Below are 18,337 nucleotides of genomic sequence, written 5' to 3'. Positions count from 1 at the left end.
CCGCTGGGCAACTGTCCTGCAATCTTTGACCACGGTTGATTTCAGGGGGGATGTGTATAATGGCTCAGCTCGACTTGAAAGCCCCTGGATGTGAGATCGTTAGCCGCCTCATTTGGGCAAGGTAGGTTCGTTTTTCTTAATGCAGCCAATGTTGCTGGGCAGGGCAGCCAGCAAAATAAGATCAAAGTTTGCCCGATGCCTTTCAAAGTGAAGCAGCGTATCTTCTGATTGGGCTCTTAAATAAAAGCCGCAGAGCTACCCTTTGAAAGTGCAGGGACCTGAGCGTAAACGTTGCATTATGCATGGGAAACCCCAAGAGCAAATGCTTTTATCAGCGAGAGCAATCAGGGCTGGCTATTAGCTTTAGGCAGCACTAAGAGGACAAAAATTGGGCCTGTTGATGGGGTTGAGAGAGGTTATGAGGTGTAATGAGTTTTCCTCTTGGAGAGGCAGGACTAGAGCAGGAACAGGGGCAGCCTCCTCCATGGGCAGCAGAGGTGAAATGGGATTTCCAAAGAGAGCCGGGATGCACAACCCAGCTGGTGTGGCTCAGTTATCCCCAGCACTGTCAGCACATGCTCATTCCAAGTCTGCTGCTGCCTCGTTCCTGCAAGCAGCTTCAAAAGCAAAGATGTGGTGCTCACACCAGCCTGGCCGGAGCCTCGCTTAGTGCCTTAATACAGCCAATACAGCAGAGCCTGAGCACCTGCGCGTGCACCAGAGGATGCTTCCAGCCCTTCGCAGGTCAAATAGTTTGTGTGAAACAGCTTGGCAGCAAAGGGAGCTGCAGCAGCTCTCGAGGCTATGGGAACCAGGAGAGAAGGCTGAGATGTTGGGGAGAAATTGTGGACCTCTGGAGGCTCTTCTTGGCCCTGCTACAGATATGCTGCATGACATTAGCTCTACACTTTTTTTGCTGAAGCAATGATTTTCATTTGCTGAAGATGGGGCTCTTCATCTTTTCTGGCCTGGGTTCTCTCTTGGTAGATGGAAAATGCTTCATTTTCTCTAAGGGGCTCTCAGGATGCATGTCTATTCTTACCGCTGAGGTGCTCACAGACCAAGGTGATGAGAAACCTATAAAAACAAATCCAGCTCTCTCAGAACTGAGGAAAATGAAATGGGAAACAAATGTTCGCCTCAGATTAGAATAAGTGCAGAGGGATCACTCTCTCTGTTAAAAAAAAAAAAAAAAAGAAAAAAAGAAAAAAAGAGTAATTCCGCACATTTTGGTCTCCATTTGGTGTCGAACTGCACAGCTGTGAGTACTCCGGGGTGAAACGACAATCCATCCCCGAGGTCGCTCTTACGAATACTGCGCCTTCAGAAAGACGACAGTTATAAACAATTTGTTCCTAATTGAAAGAGGTCACATGAGACTGACTTTACAAAGTTTACATAACAAAGAGTAATTCTGTTAAGTAAAATGATTAATTCCTGTCATTGCACATCAAACAGTGCAGTTACAAAACAGTATTGTCTATGCTCGCATTGCATTGAAAGCCATTTTTTCTCCAGTTTCCCTTCCCATAACGCAACCTTTTGACAGAGCCTTAACTCTTTGGTGTTATTCAGCGGAGGAATTTGTGAATGGGAAGCAAGTAGGCTGCCATGGATGTGTGAGATATGTTACACTGGTGTGGTGGCAGGCAAAAGACAACAGCTCTTTAGAGTGGGCCCGGCTTACCCAGGGATACAGCGCGATGAGAAATGCTTGCCAGTACAATGCGTTGGTTGTTGCCCTTCCTCGGCACAATGAGGCATTGAGGGAGAATCACAACCCCAAAACGGCAGATTTTGCCTTTGAAATACTTCCACGGTGTGTTGCACAGATGTGTCAAGGACCCAGAACAGCAAACGGCTAAGGAATTTGGTGCTGGGATTGCCAGGGCAACGTGGGTATCTTCACATCCACCACACTGTGTGCTTACAAGTCTGTGGGGTAGCGTGCTGGCTGTTTAGAGAAACTGCAAAACCCGGGGAGTCCCTGTGTGATATGCACAGATCTGACAGGAAAGCCTTTGGCTTTGGAGCAGTTCCCTGTTACTGCTGTAAGGCCGGGTCCAGCTTCGGAGGGAAGGCTGTATATCCATGTGGCTGCATGGAGACCAGATGCACTACCCAGTGCATGGTAATAGAGGTCCTTTGCTGTCCTCGGGACAAACCTGTGTCTGCAGATGCTGGAAGACACCTTCCTGACTCGCTAGGCAAGGGGATCGTCTTTGCCCCCGCTGCTGTTGAAGAGCATAGGCAGACTGGGAAAAGGTTGGGGTGCACTGGGGCGCACAGTTTTGCTGGAGAACCGTGCTTACAGCTTGGGCTGGCATTAAAGCCCACTGCTGGATTTTAATATGATGTCTTCTGCACACCACAAATTTTTGTGGTACTCCTTTTCTTGCCTGCTTGTCCCTCTGCTCACCTTTTCATCCCAAAGACAGTCTCCTTCTTGCTTGGTAAGAGCCACACAGAAAGAAGGTGCTGACACTGGTGAGGGTATAGGGGACAGGGGACACAAATTAGTGCCTAATCAAGCCGTAGTTCTGCAGCACCTGAAATTCCTTGTTTGTTCAAATAGTTTGGGGTTTGCTTTTGTGTAAATCTACCTTTCCCCAGTCTATGGAGTATAAGTGGCTTTCCTGTAAGAACTTATTCTTGCTCTTTTATTCAATATAGAGTGCTTACTTGTTCCCTTTGTATTTTTTCTCATTACAGTCCCTTTCCTTCCCTTTCTCCAGCCTCCCCTTGGGTCTGTCCTTCCTTGCCTGCATTTCAATTCAAAGCCCTGTTGGAGTTTTCCATTCTCTTCTAGGGCTGAGTCACCAACTTTTGTCAGCCTCCCACCATGGATGGCAAAGGGGAGGGGGAAAAGAAAGAAGAAACAGACAGAAATTGCTTCAACACCAGCCAAAAGCTGCATAAAAAGGCCCAAATGTTATGGCATCTGAAATAAAATCAGGCGCAAGCAAGCCCTGCCAAATCTCCCTTGAAATGCTGGAAATCTGGAAGTGCTCAGCACAGCTGAAGAGCAGCTCTCTAGCCTAAATGCCAGTGGAGGGGTCGGGACACGTATCCTGCTTTGCAGGTGGGGTGTCCGTGCTCTCGGTCCTTTCCAGGCACAGCCAGGCTCTGCATCCCTTCCGTGTTGCAAAGGCATTTGCTTTGCAGAAAGATGATGCCATGACTCTTGCTGCAGTTTGGTGGCCTGATAGCCAACATGCCATAGAGCTTAAGTTGATTCCCGATGAGCACAGAGCAGAGCAAAGGATGGCTGCCCACCTAACTCACTGCCAGCCCCAGTCCTGCTCTGGCATTCTGCTCCAGCCAAGGGAAGAAAGGTTTGGGTCTGCTGCTACATCCTAGTGCTGTCTTCAGCCTTGATCATGTGAAGAGTGAACTTTGGGCTCTGACTGCCAGAGAGTCCTCCCAACTTGTGCCCAGGCTCCAAGGCATGCAATACCGATATATCCCCTATACAAATCATCCAGTATGTCTTTCCCCCCATCCCCCTTTTTCATGGCAACTGATCTCGTTTCCAACCACTGAGCAAGCTGCCAAGTCTAATTAATCTGTCTGGGATGATGGCAAGTTTCCCCACGTTGAAATCAGACTCCTTTTTCTAGTAGAATGCCCTGGGCACGCTGAGCATGGCACCCACAGACACAGAGCCCATCTGTTGGCCACGGGCAGCTCTGCACCTCACTAAGCATCAAAATCATGGGTGCAAGAGGTGCTCAGACTTTGAAATCCCCACCCACAGAGCATTCAAAACTCCTGAAGCCACGCCATCGCTGCCCCTGTTCAGGTGGGAATGATGGAGCAAAAGTTCTTCTCCTTCTGTGCCTACAGTAAGACCCACCTCTCCCAGGTCTTTGCCTGGAGAGAGAAGGGTTGAGAGTTGCTCCACAAGGACACTTAAGCTAGATTTTGTCCCTGCCTTTGATTATCTTCTGGAAAAGCCTGCGATTCTCCACTAACTAGATGAGTACAAATTTTCTCACCGTCACACCTCCTACATTAAACACCAGCCCCCTCCGCACCCACCACCTTGCAATGTCTTTTGAAGGCGCCGTGACAGACCTTGCAAGGTTTGCTCTTACGGCACTCAGCTCCGAAAGCTTGCAGAGTAGGTGAAGGTTCACTTCAATGTATGTCCACTAAAATCTACTTCTGCCTTAAAAGGCTATCACTGGCAAGTCCCAGGCATTTTCTACACCTCTTGCTATAAATCTAAGCAATTTTAACTGTATTTACTTATTTATTTGTGCCACCAGCTAATCTTTTCTTTTGGGAAAGCAGATTTTGTGCTGTTTGTCATTTCGGAGACATTTTTCCATCTCTTTCATGTGCTAAATCACAAGCTCTCTAATGTTGCAATCCATTTTTCTCCAAAAAGTGTTTAATAATGATAGATTAGATTGGCCCTTCTGACAGATTAGATAGGTTTTTAGTTTTGTCCTTTGATGAAATTACAAGGGAGAGCACGAGGCAAGTAGTAAAAAATGTCCTCCTAGTGAAAGGCTTGACTTCTTATCTTCATAGATTAGCACCCTGCCTCTGCAAACAGCTTCAAGAAAGCTTAATGAGTCTGTGGGGACTGGCTGTTATCAAGAATAGTTGCTCTCCAGGGACTTGAAGGGCAAGGAGCAGCCACTTTGATTTAATGAGTAAAAATATACTGTGCTGCCCACTGCAAGGGCCATTGAACTAAGGAAACCATGGGCTTTCTTACTGCTGCACGTACGTTGTCTTCTCTCTCTGTCTCTCACATACACTTATTTTAAAACATTTTGAGAAACCCCAGCACAGCCAGTGTAATCAGGACAGGTAATGGCTGGCAGTTTAAGTACCCAGTTCTGCCTGTGGCTGGGCCCAACCAGCCAGGAAAGTGATGACAAGACCTGGAGTCTGGGATAGGACATGAATTGGCAAACCAGTGTGATTTCCATCTGATAAAGACAAGTCTGAGGACATCACCTGTCCATCTGCACCTCTCCCATGATATATATTCATGGCAGACCAACATGGGCTCTCTCTGCTTGTCTCCATGAGCTGGGTAGAAATTTCAGGAGCTGGAAGATGAACACACCCACTGTTGCACCCCATGCCTGTCATGAGCTGTGTTCCGTAGATGTCACTAGTATAAAAGGACACTGGGTACCAGAAGGATACCAGGTCTATGTGAAAGATGAAATCCAAACTCCTTAATGTCCTTTTCAGTTGCAAATGTGTTTTGGAAGGGCCTTAGAGAAAAAGTCCTTGCAGAGAGTCTATGATGCACAAAATATGCTCGGAGAATGACGCAGGTAAAGTGTTCCCAGGAGGAGCAGGGATGTATCTAATGAACTTGTAGAAGCTGTGGGTGAGGTACCATTTGGAGCAGTTTGTATGATTTTGGTCGCCCGTGTTCAAAGGCTTGTGGCTGAAAAGGGTGCATAGGAAGGCTGCATGACTGGGAAGCAATGAGGAGGCTGTCAGAGAAGAAGCTAGGCCAGCTTGTTTAGTCTGGCAAAGATGAAGGGTGAGAGGGTGGTCTCTATAAATATACATTTGCAAAGCAAAGGCCCGTATTTATTTATTTTTTCATTAGATCAGTTTAAAAATGGGAAACTGATTTTGGTTTTTGAAAAATAAATGCAGTAGAGTTCACAGACATTTCCACATCTTGGTATCCTGAAATTTCTTCATTTTACAGAAGTTTTCAAGTTTTCCCACTTAGCTTTTATCTTGTTTTCCAGAGGGCCAAGTTCACAGGTAGCAGGAGGTGGTGGAGGGACCAGAGAGGTGGGTCCTGTCAAGGAGGACCAGTACCCTCAGGAGCTGTGTGGGAAAACACATGGTCCCCAGGTGCAGCCTACGTATCTCGTGCTTTATGGTTGTGTTTGCTCCTTCAGAGCCCAGTTTGGTCACTCATGGGCATCTGGCCATTGCCGGGCCAAAGGAGGGTGTTATCTTCCTGGGTAGCCTTTTCTGATCCCCAAATCTGCCCATTGCTTCCTCCTGCAGCAAGACCATCACAGGGAATATCTCATGGCAGTTCCACCACAGGCTATCACTTTAATTGACTCAGAATGTCCTCGTTTCAATGAATTAAAGCCAAAAGGATGTCCTGGGCCTTTGTATTGTGGCTCAATGCCTTAAGGAACAGCCCTGTCTCGGAGGGGCTGCGGGGCTCCCTTCCCTATAGGGGAGGGGGCCCACGTGCATCTGGCTGTGTGGTGTGGTGCCCTATAGAAGTGCCATAGCCCCGGGGACCTTATATAGGGCTGAGCTGGGCACAGAGCTGCAAACCCCACGGGGGGAGCTTTATAGGGGAGCACTGGGATGTCAAAAGGACTCTTACAAAGCACAGTAGGTGACTTTGCTGAGTGAGGATGCCATCTCCCCATCTTGGGAATGCCAGCGGGGTTTTTTGTTTGTTTGTTTGTTGTTTTGGTTTTTTTTTTACCAAAAGAAAGAGAAGATCAGCATGAAGCATGTGCAGATTTCTGAAGACACTCCTGCCCTGCAGCTCCACCCATGGAAACACATGGGGTGTCAGGGCAGCATCGTTTCGAGGGAAGATGAAACACGTCCTGCTGCAGCAGAGCCCTTGTACATCCCCAGAAAAGGCAGATTCAGCCATCTCTGTACAGAAGTGCTTTTTTTTTTTTTTTTTAATGCAGCTGCTGTGCTGCATCCCTGGTCGATTCCAGCAAAACGACTAGCTGTTTGATTAGCTGGTTGGTGAAAAAAGCAGCTTAATGCCATCACCAAGTCCTTCTCTGAAACAAGCCAGCCTCTGGGTTGCAGGGTCCATTTCACACCCTGGCAGCAGCCCCTGCGGTGTGCGAGCGCTTCGAGGAACCTGGTTGTGAAGAGGGATTTGTGCCCTTCCCTCGTGCTCCCAGATTAATTAGAAAAGGCCTCAAACATCCCAAATGCAATGATTTCCCTGCAATTTTTTTCAAATAAGCAATTTATTTTAGAAATAACACCTCAGCCTCAGGGACCTGTTATCTATGCAACTGTTTTTTATTAACTGCGGAGCAGGAATCCTATGGGGCGAAAACACGAGCTTTTGGAAGATTGTAATACACTGCTAATTTGTACTTATTTATTTATTTTACAAAAGGCATGAAAATTGAAAGGCATCCCAAGGATTATTTTTTAATCTCCTTACCGTACTCTGGGTATTGTTTGTATTCTGGGGAGATCACTTGAAATTTCAGCGCCGTCTTCTCATACAAAGGATATGTTATTAACATGCATATTCTTTGGCAGCGGTTCCACATGTTTTTCGAACCAGGAAGGCATTTTTTATCTTGCTTGCATTTGAAAGGTGGAAAAGCTGTTTTTCCATTAGGGCAGATCATCAAGGGAAATACTTCAGGCTGGAAGAAATCAGTCACGGGAGTGTCAATTCAGCTGCACAGGGCCCCAGAGGAAAGCTCGGAGGAGTTTGGCTCCGTCTGGACTTTATCTAACACGACAGACTGTCCGGGCCTGATGGCTTTTTGGTGTGGAGGGTGATATCCAGGGAGCCTGTGAGGATCTGTGGTGCAGGGTGAGGCTGGTGCGACCGGACTTGGAATGGAGAAAGAGAGACTATAAAGCACCAGCTGTGCCGCTGAGGACTTTTAACTCATGACACGTGCTGGCTTCTCCCGGGCTGCATGAGATGCTTCTGGCAAAGGAAGGGGATCGCTCTCCCTGCCACCTGTAGCCCAGGCTGATACAAGCTCCCTGTAACCCAGGCCAGACCCGCAAAGGTCTGCTCTGCTTGAAGGCTTTAACACACTCAATTTGGGTTAATCTGAATTAATTCAGCTGCTTTCTCTATGTACGAGTCCATGGGCTTTTCTGCAGCCGCAGGAGGATAAGTGTGGGTGGAGGAGCCGTTTTCACCAGCGTGGCTGGATCTGGAAGGGAATTTCTGTTCGCAGGAGGGGTTTGGAGCAGAGATGTCACAGTGAGGTCCCCGCAGCACGGCCGGGCACCCCAGCAGAGGGTTCTGGCAGGGCTCTGCCCTCCCTGCACTCCTGGACACCCCGCTGCATGATTTTATTTTTTGGCCCACAAACGCACGCAGTTCGTTCACCGCTTGCTTTGTGCCGGTAACAAACATGCCTGATAACGCCCCACTCTGATTTTACCAAACCGTTTGCTGGGAGTGATCTCGTACATCATCTTGTACCGTCAACCTCATTTGCAGCCAACAAATTAACGGTCTGGCTGGCTCCATTTCTTTCCCTACAGACGGGGCACGGGTGAGGAGGGAAGGTGCCAGTGAATGGCCAAAATCGGGTGTCCCGGCAGACCCGCCGGAGATGCGTCCCCCTGTCTCTCACAGCGTGCAGGCAGTGCCCTCTAGTGCTGCTGCCTTTGGACATCGCTGGAAATATTAAAGAGAAAAACTGCAAAGGCAAAGCCCTGGTCCGAACTGGCCTGGTAGCACAGACAGCCGGCCATAAATCCCTGAGCCAGCACCCTGGGCATGGGGTGGCCATGGTAGCTCTTCTCCCTGGGGGAGCTGCATTGGTGGTGGCCAGTGGTGAGGAGACGCTGGGACTACTGTGGAGAAGGGAGATACAGAGAAAAGCCTATTTAACACCGGGATTTCCCTCTGAAGTCACAGGAAAAACTGGGATGCGCAGATGATCAGTGGTGGTACTGCAGGGATGTCCTCTCCCGGTGGTCCTCATATCCTCTCCATGGCGGCCAGGATTCCTGCAAGCTTGTGGCATGTTCATGTTGGGAAGCTCCTACACAACCCGTCACACTCTGCTGCCACTAAACCAGCACATTTCAACTAAGAGGTGATGCTTGACACATGCAGCTGAACTCCTGATGAAACAAGTGCCATTGGCATAAATGGAAAGAAAAGTTAAAATTTTGTTGAATTAAGAAAACAGCAACATTAATCTAGAATAGGGACTTCTTTTGTATCTTTCTTCCTTTTCTTTTTTCCTCGAAGATATGTTTTTTATTGTCTTGCAAGCACTAAATGCTTTATTGCTTCATTTCCATTTCTTGATTTCACATTGTTTGCTGATGGCTCCCAGCAAATCAGCTTCACTTTCCAGAAGGGAAAAATGCTTTTTTTCTGGATGCACGTATGTTTAATAAAGAAAAGAAAAAAGGAAAAAAAAAAGCCAAAAACCTCCATGTTACCTCTGGTTTGAAGGAAATTTTCATCAGTACTCTCGGGAGCAGGCGAAAAGCTTTTCTATTAAAACACAATGAGAGAGGAAATTTGATCCATATGATTCACTGCACAGCCTCTTCCTTCTTATTTCTGGCAGCATCCTCAGAGGATGTCTTTTATCTTCATATCATCTTGGCTGACACTAGCCACAATCCATGTACCGCTCTCAACATACTTGAGCACAATCTTGTTGCTGAAAATGCCTCCCATTTCTCAGCAAGGAAGATGTCATTTATTACTTCTACCCCCTTAGTCTCTGGGGACTGAGCAGAACACAGGTTTCTTTTGCATTAGTCACTGTAAATCCATACAATTAAAAAATTGCCTACTACTTCTTACAGATGGAGACGAATGGGAATGAACCTACCCTCGGCAGCAGTCCCTTAGGGCAGAATCAGGGCTGGAGGAGGCACTAGTAGCAGAGCTGTGCCATGGAGGAGCTGTCTCTTCTCTGTCTGTCTCAGCTATGGGCACTGTGAAGGCCACAGCTCCAGCAAATGGCCCCTCCACCCACACCCACACAGAGATGTCACAGGCAGGGCTGGTGGGCCCCAGAAATGTTCTTCTTTGAAAAGTCATGTTCTGAGAAGTGCCTTCATTCTTCTGAATTAACGCAAGCTCAGTGGTCAAGGCTTTTGTCTTCTCCAAGTTCCAGCTGACTAAATTGCCTCCACCGAGAGATCCTTTTTGACGCCAAGAGGACTAGACAACTCTTTGGTTGACATAAATATCCTGGCCTGATGTCAGAAGAACCAGAATCAGGATATCTCTCCCTGGGATGCAGTGAAAATCTGGGCGCAAGTGTTTTCTGGATTCCTGTTGCAACTGATACCCTGATACTTGATCCCCAGGGTAGATGGTGCCTCATTAACACAAGAGTTTTAAGAGCACATGCCCATGCCAACACCTTCTTTGCACGGCTAGAAAGTAACTCTTCTTCTAGTGAGCTGAAGTTCTTACTTAAGACTCATTTTTCCTTAAATGATATTTCACTGCTACAGTAAATGATCAATTTCTGTTCCTTGTAGCCAAGGTCAGGTGTAAGAGAATAATAGTCTCCTACCCTAGCCTTGCATGCATGTAAAAATGATTTATTGCGTTTCTAAAGGAGGATGCTTGACATTTTGAAAATGCAATGTAGTCCAACAGTAATTAAGCAAAAAGTAGACCGCTGAACAATTGATTGCCACTGTCAGCAAAGCCTGATTAACTCAGATGCTTGAAGAACTGTTTCTGCCACCTATGAATTAAAGGTTAGTAATTAAATTTATGGGCCATGGCCACTGTCTCTGGCTGGTACTTCATTTATAAGGGTCCCAATGAAGAATAATCAGATGGAAAAAATGCAGGTTGTTAACACAAAGGCTTTTTATTGAGAGGCAGGGTGAAAAGTTCCTGAGGACTGTGCCAGCCTACACTCAGCATGATGCAGCAGTATCAGCCATCAGGTGATTTGCCTGAGGTGGCCAGCAAAGGCATGGCTGGCAGGACTGATGCCCTGATGGGGTGATGGAGCCACGTTCAAACTGAGAAGCAGGAGCTTGGCTTGAACAGGAATTTTACTTTGAAAGGGTGAGCATTCGTAATTTATACCCCACTCGTAGCCTTCAGCGTCGGTTCCTGATCCACCAGCCCAACTGCACAACGTTAAGCTTAACGCAGAAGTCACAGGCTGAGTGGCGGGAGAGGCCAGAGGGTGACTGCAGGAGCCCTTCTGCAGTGCAAGCTGGTTACAAAACAGCTGGTAACAGGGAGCTTATTTTTGGTGCAAATGTGGTCCACCTCGCCAACGTGCAGAACAGGCGATGGACAGCAGCTGTTAGGAAAAATTGCTGAACTGTAAAGACAAGGGTCATCTCAATGTTACCGAGACCCCTTATTTCAGGTTCTCCCTTGTGCAGGCTGAGCAACTTGAAGGGCTCATGAGGATTTGCCATCCTTTCAAAGACCCAAATTTAGGGCTTAAGGTGTTCAGGGTTTCAGGCCCCGCTTTGGGCTGGGGCTGCCTCATCTGGGACCCACCGACCCCAGTGTAACCAAAAGGCAGAGCTCGTACCCAGCCACTGGATTTTACTGCTAAGTGACAAACATCTCCATGAAAACAACACTTTGGGGTTTGGTGAAGCCATCATTTTTGTGCTAGATTCGTGAAAGCTGTGCTTTCACCAGAAAGGTTTACTGCGTGCTTGTTGAGGTTAAGCCTCCCTATTTGGATAAAGATGATACAACTGTGGTTGACAAATACTGACTTATGCAGGTTTGGGTTCCCTCCATCACCCTTCCAGGGGGGGAGCCTGGAGCTGGTTTGTGGTCCAATGCACTGAGAGTTGGTCGCTAAAGCGGGGAGTCTGTGAATAATTCAGTGTGGTGAAAATAAGAAAAATAAACTCATTTACATGTGGCTATCAACAGGAAAAGCTTGTGGCACAAATTTGCTGTTGGCAATAGAAAGCAATAGAAAGGTACTTCTGGAGCTGGTTGCTCAGCGGGGTTTGAGGGGTCTGTGTTGGAGGAGAGGGAGGGTGCTCCTGCTGTGCTGGTGGTGCCGCTGAGCCATGCTGGTGTGTGAGGTCAGGGAGGTTCTCCACCTGCCCCAGCACAATGCAGAGCATCTCAGGGATGTCCCATGCACAGGAGCATCCAGGGATGAGGGACCCAGACAACTGAGTTTGTTTCCACATTTGAGTGCAGATACCCAAATTCCGCCCTTTCAGGCACTGCCAGGAGCCTAAATGAACGTGCAAAAACTACAGCGAAGCACCTGATGGGCAAAACCCGAACCAGGCTTGTGCCCAAATCAGCCGTCCTCCTGCTACCCTCCATCTGCAGGGCATTGTAAAAGCTGATTATTTAAGGATATTTTAGTGGAGGCCTGAAGTTTTGTTCCTGCACAGAACTTAACGGGTGTTATTTGATTGCTTTGACAGTGTTAAGCATTGTTTCTGCAGCTTTTTTTTCCCACCACTGGGCTGTCATTCTTCATGAAAGCAACTTGAATTTAATTGAAAGGCTATGTCGGACTCCTGCAGAAGTGCTTTTTAGCATCATTTTGACATTACAATAAAATAATAATAAAAAAATCAATGCATAATAATTTCTGCAATCTGTCACCCTCTTTGGTCAAACTCATCCATAACAAACTAAATAACAGTAAAAAACCACTGCTTCTATGAAGACCCAACTCTGCTTGTTGCACGTTTAAGATTTCTGCAGCCTTTTCCTCCCATTCCTGCCAGTCTTGACAGATACATTTTAAATCCTTGCACTTCACTGACAGCAAATGGCTCCTAGTTTCAGCAGCTGAAAAGAGCACAGCGTGATCGAGCTCATGCTGCACCTTGACTATTGTTTTTCCTCACGAACACAGACCTGCAAGCCCTCCTGTGCATTCAGAGGCTGCTTCCAGCACGCACGGTATGTTTCTCAGCATGGTTTGGATTCACACTCCCTTGCTGGTACAAACATGCAGTATCTAAACGTGCCCATTGCCACCAGGTTTGCTCCAACACGAGTCGCCTCTCCCGCTAACCACATCTCTGTAGCTACCAGTGCTGTTTCTCAGCACGGCTGCCAGCAGCTAAGACATGAAGCATTTAAGCTGTTTGCAGGATTTGGGTTGTGTTTGCCCAGTGGCACTGGAAATACCTGTTATTTGTGAAGAGGCTGAGCTCATTCCTGTGTGAGCAGGTCTTTGCTGACATGCTTATATCTGGTTGAAAATAGGGTGGCCAAAACTGGAATCCAGAACTTATTTTTTTCCTGAATTTCAAAGAGGATAGGAGCATTGAAAATCCTGTCCAGAACCCAAAGTACTACTTCCTATGCATCTAAACAGCAGAATTGCTTAATGGGATCTCTTATCTCCAAAACAGCAGAAATCTCATGGGATTTTTGATGTTTTGGGTTTAAATATATTAGGGCAGTTGGGAATCTCATACCGCTGGCTTTCAGACTTGGTCCTTGCACTCTTCCTAACTGAAACCTGCACTGAACTCACCTTTATTCTGCATCCAATTAAGGGGCTGAACCAGTCTCCTTAAATAAAAAAAAAGGTACTTTATGGAAAAGAACAGAAAAGGGACAAGACTTGCCACCATTAACTGAACATGGTATGACTGGTTGTGCCCTAGTAAGTCTAAAGGGTAAGGATGGTTATCACACACAAGTAGTTAGGATAGCAAATATTCCTTAAAGTTTCTTCTTAAAATATATTTGGACATGCCAGGAAAATGAAGCAACGTGACCTGGATTGGGGGGTTTGTAGCTGTTGTCTATAGGATGGTTGAGGTCCATCTTATGGCACCTCCAGGACCACTCTGCCTGGACATATCACTGATGGAGCTTGATGAGGAGCACACACAGCGCTCATCTCACAACACAAGACCATGAAAGTGTCCCCATGGAGCAAACTGGTGGCCAGGGTCACGTGGCTGGGGCAGCAGCATTCACTCATGCAGTCTGAATGGGATAAATAGGCAATGATTCGTATTTCCATGGTTTTGTATATGTTCACACAGCCATACTGAAAGGAGAAGAAAGAGTTATTTATTATGTGTTCTGAAATATAAATTATTTCAAAGTCAAAGCTCAGGGTAATTGCTGCTGAAGTAGATCCAAAGGTTGGCATTATGATTAAATAGCGCTGCTGCCTTTTAGGGGAAATCTAGTTACAGACAAACAACATGGAGGTCAGCAACAAAATATAATTCAATTCTTAGCTATGAATTAATGAATGTGGTTTAGATTAATTTAAATCCACAAAGAGACTTTGTGTTGCAGAAATATTAATTAGGAAGTTTACCAGATTATTCCTCTGGCAGGGGTTCAGCTTTCTGCGCTCCTCCAGGTGAACCCACTTCTTGCAAAGCACAAAGAAAGTGCTGGCTACCCTTACAAAAGGCATCTGTTTCGGTTCTCTGATGCTTTCCCTCCTTTGCAGCTGACCTGTACAATGCCTGCTGTTGCCCACTGCACTCTGAATAGGATGTTTGTGGTGTGCACCAGCAGGATGAGAGACTGGGGGTTGTTTGAGCTCAGCTTGATTCAGCAGCAATGAGATAATGTTGAAATGGAGCAATAAAAAAAAAAAAAAAAAAGGTTGGAAAAACCATCCGTAGACCAGTTATCTTTCCACCTTTTGCTCTGGGAGTGTGGCCTCTCTGCAGGAGAGAGCGCAGGCTTCAGTGAGGCTTAAGCATGCCCTTGAATGTTTTCTGGAATAATGAAGCTCTTCCCAAGCAGTGCTTATGGGTGTATGTGCAGGAAATCTTTTGAGGTTATTTGGAACCTCTTTTATGTGATGATAGTCTCTGGCCGCCTTCCTAATCGTGCAAGGAAAAGAGCTGATATAGCCAAGGACCATCCAGGGGAGGAAAATAAAATGCTTTCAGTGGTCACAAGAGGATGGAGTGGGGACAAGTCACACCAGTAGGTTCACAGCCCTGCCAAGGGGTGCTGAGCCTCAGTCCTGCCTCCAGGAATGGTGCTGGAGTGAGAAGGGCCCTCGACCCACTACCCCTTCCCCAGAGGGAGCTGGGTCTGTGGGGACTGTACTGGCAGGACATGAAAGCAGCTCTAACACTGCCTTGGCTTCGCTGTCCCTGTCACGGTGGTGGAGGAGGGAGGGATGGCCAGGCCAGAAGGCCACCCGCTTCCTTCCACCTCCTGTGAACTTAATTTTCTTCTTCCCAGTACTGGAGGGATTTGTGATGTGCCTTTACAGGGGCAGAAGGCTGTGCTTGACATAAGATGGACAAATCCCGCTGTCCTTACTCAGAGCTTCTATGGCTTTGGATTGCAAACCAAACCACAAAGAGTACGTAGGGCACAGGAGAAGAGAATAGCACCTCTCCAGGGTGAAATATTTGGATATTGAGAGCTGGGTCAGCTCACCCCCAAAAATAAACAGCTCTGAGCTTGCTGCCACCAGCTGCAGAGCTGCTGCTAACGGAGATGGGCCGTCTGTGCTCAGCCCACGGTACCTGCTCATGGTGTGCCCAAGGGACTTTGGGGGTGGGTGGCTCGGCGGGGTTCGTTAGCTGGAGGGAGCTGGCGCTTCCTCCTTCCACCCAGACCTGCAGAGAGATGCCAAAAGGTGAGTTGTGGGGGTCTCTGGCTGTCCTGCCCCCCCAGGTCCCTGCACACTGAACACACTGCTGCTTTCCTGGGAGAGTTCACCTCCTGCGGCTCATTTGGAGCGATTAGAGTGGGTGGCTTAGGAAGCACCCACAGGAGGCAACTGTGGAGCCAGCCCAGCACCAGGAGAGGCAGACACAGCAGGGTGGGTGCCTGCCTGGACGGTCCCAGCAACGGGAACAACTATCCTCTGACCTGGGCATCCCAGCTGGACTTCTTCATGTTAACCTCTGAGTGTTCAAGTTCTCCTGCTTGCTCTTTTCACTCCTCTAACAGAAGTGGTACGAGAGGTGAAGGTGCTCTGACACCCTCCCTCATGGTTCCTTCTCATTCACCAGCACAGGAACAGCAAATTTAATTTCCTCCAGTCCCCAAATAAGTGAGACTTATTGTCAGATTAAGACACTTTCAACAAACCAAAAGTTATAAATCCTCCTCTGGATATTTCTCACTCTGGAGAAATGGTATTCACCTTTCTCTTTGCCTCCCCATCAGCTCCATCCACTGCATTTGCAGCAATGACAGCCTTTTCCCTCAGCTGTAATCTGGTGTTTGAGCAACGTCGCTTTTTAACTCAAGTACAAATTGTCTGAGCGATTTGCTCTTTGATTTCAGATCAGCTGCTCTTGACAGAAATGCTTTGCTTTTGTCGTACTCCTTGCTTTGTAAAACGTTAGTGGCTGAGGCTATGTGTATGTGTTTTATTTGAACATCTGGATTTTTATGACTTGGCATCCCGCTCTCTAATTAACAGCGATGTAATAGAGCCTTGTGCAGGAACCTCCAACACACAGCTACTGGCCACCACCCACTCTTGCTTGTGACATTGCTCGGTGCTCCCAAAGCACTGCAGGCAAAGCCTGCTTCCACCTCCACCTACCTACTAACATGAAACACTTTACTCCATGTCCTAAACATAGGTTGATCGATTTTTTCTTCAATGCAGTGCTGCTTTTTATGTTGGTTTTTCAGTTTTGTTTGGTTTCGTCTCGTTGGTTTTTTTTTTTAAGCAGAACAACTTTTTTCTTTTCCTGTGGCTTTATATGGTTTGTTTCAGAAAGCTGCCCTAGCCTTGGGTAGCCTCACCCTTCCCAGCCTTCTGCTCCAGATGGGTTTGCTTTCCTGCAACAGCAAGATCTTTGGTCACAGAGGCCGGCATGTAGCAATTCATAAGCTGTTTTTGGCTTCCTTTACCTCACAGTCAGAAACCAGGGTGGAAATGCATTTATTATGGACAAGTTTTAGCTATTAAAAATGGGACTCTGCCTTCCAAGCACCGCGGTAATTTCTCACCCCCAGTTTCTCTCTTTGCTTATAGTAGGGAATCAGCTGCAGCAGTTTAGGATGCTCAGGATGTGGCTTCCTTCACCCTTGTGCATGCTCAGGCTTCAGGGAGCAGGGGGAGACTCTTCCATACTCGTAAAAGGTGATTTCCAGTGATTGCCAATTCAGTCCTGGGGTTTCTGGAAGGCTCTCTCTTGGCTGAATATGGGCTTTTTTTCCAGGCACCATTTACACCATCCCTGAGGCCCCTGTACAGAGGTCACAGGATGGAAACCCCTGTCCTGGGGTAAAGAAGCGGGTGGACTAGGGCATGTGTATTCTTCTTGTATGGGAGCTCTGATAGCTGGAGTTTGAGATGAATGAGATTCATTGCTGGCATGAAATGGTAGAGATCAAATGGACTCAGATAATATCTGCTTGAAATGAGATGCTACTAGTTTCCAAGCAGCAGGAAAAGCAGCTGAACTGTTTGGGTGAAGTTTTTCTTTCTGAAGCACTAAGAAAGCAGCAGAAAGAGGATCGTGAGGGCAAGTCTGCTTATACTGCTCTTGGGGGTAACAGCCCAAATCCTCTCCTTTGAGATTTAATTCAGATTTAATTCAGTCATGAGTCCTAACCTCACTTTTTCTGGGTGCTGGCAATTATTTGTCTGTAACCTTTTTACCAGATTTCCTTTCCTAACCTAAATGCCACGATAGCATTTGAGCTGAGCACCTGTTCCCAGCAGAAGCATTTCACTCCACTTCCTAAACAATAATTTAATATTCTGGCAGTCCCCAGGACAAGTGTGTGTGCCTGTTATCAGCATGTATCTACTATCTATTACCTAAATGTGTTAAAGGGTCAACATATTTGTAACCCTGTCCTCTAACGGGCCCCACGCTGGAAGGAAGGGCCTGTGTTGACAGTGTTGCCAATGACTGAACTAGATGCTTGATTCAAACTGAAATTTCTTAAGACTCCTATAATTCTGAAGAATTTGGGACTAGACCCATACCAAGCAATAGAAAAAAAATCTGTAAGTAAAGTTTAAACCACAGTGAGAGGAAACACCAAGAGCGTGAATAACTTGAAATAAGTGAGTGTGAATACGTGAAATAAGCACCACACCATAGCGGGTTCAGGAAAGAGATGTTCTGGGCTTATGAAAAGTTCTCAAAATCCATAAAATTAATTGAACCAGGAATGATGCTAGTGACTCCAAGAAACAGATGCAGCAGGGAAACCTTGGCTAGTTAGCTGCTGCTATAAAACTGTAGCCCAGCTTCTCTTCTACTCCCAACCCTCTCTGGAGGGCAATCTCCTGGTGTCAGTGTCCCCCCTGCAGCACAGAGGCCACTGTCACCATTACCGAACATTGGATGTTGTGGCTCTTGCAAGTCAGTTAACTGGGAGGTAGAGAGGGAAGCGGAAAGACTGTTCAATGGAAAACATGTCAGTTTGAGACATCTCACCTGCAACCAAAGAATTCCCAAAGTGTTTAGTGTTTTTCTCTCCAAGGCAACTTGGCACCTGGAGACCATGGATGAGATTCACCTCCGCTGCTGCCAGCCCTAGCAGGACTGCACACTTAAATTTTATAGCTTGATTCCTGCATGTTTCAAGGAGACATTTTTATCTTGGATGATAATCAGTCAACTGGATGGGAAAGGCTGAAGCAGCTGCTGGTCCAGGGAGCACATCTGGAGAGCTTGCTAGGCTCTTATCAGCTGCCAGCTCCCCACCTGATCAGGC

This window comes from Falco biarmicus, chromosome 4, assembly GCF_023638135.1.
Source record: "Falco biarmicus isolate bFalBia1 chromosome 4, bFalBia1.pri, whole genome shotgun sequence".
Taxonomy (NCBI): domain Eukaryota; kingdom Metazoa; phylum Chordata; class Aves; order Falconiformes; family Falconidae; genus Falco; species Falco biarmicus.
The sequence above is the reverse complement of the archived record's forward strand: the minus strand, read 5'-3'. Positions refer to the sequence as shown.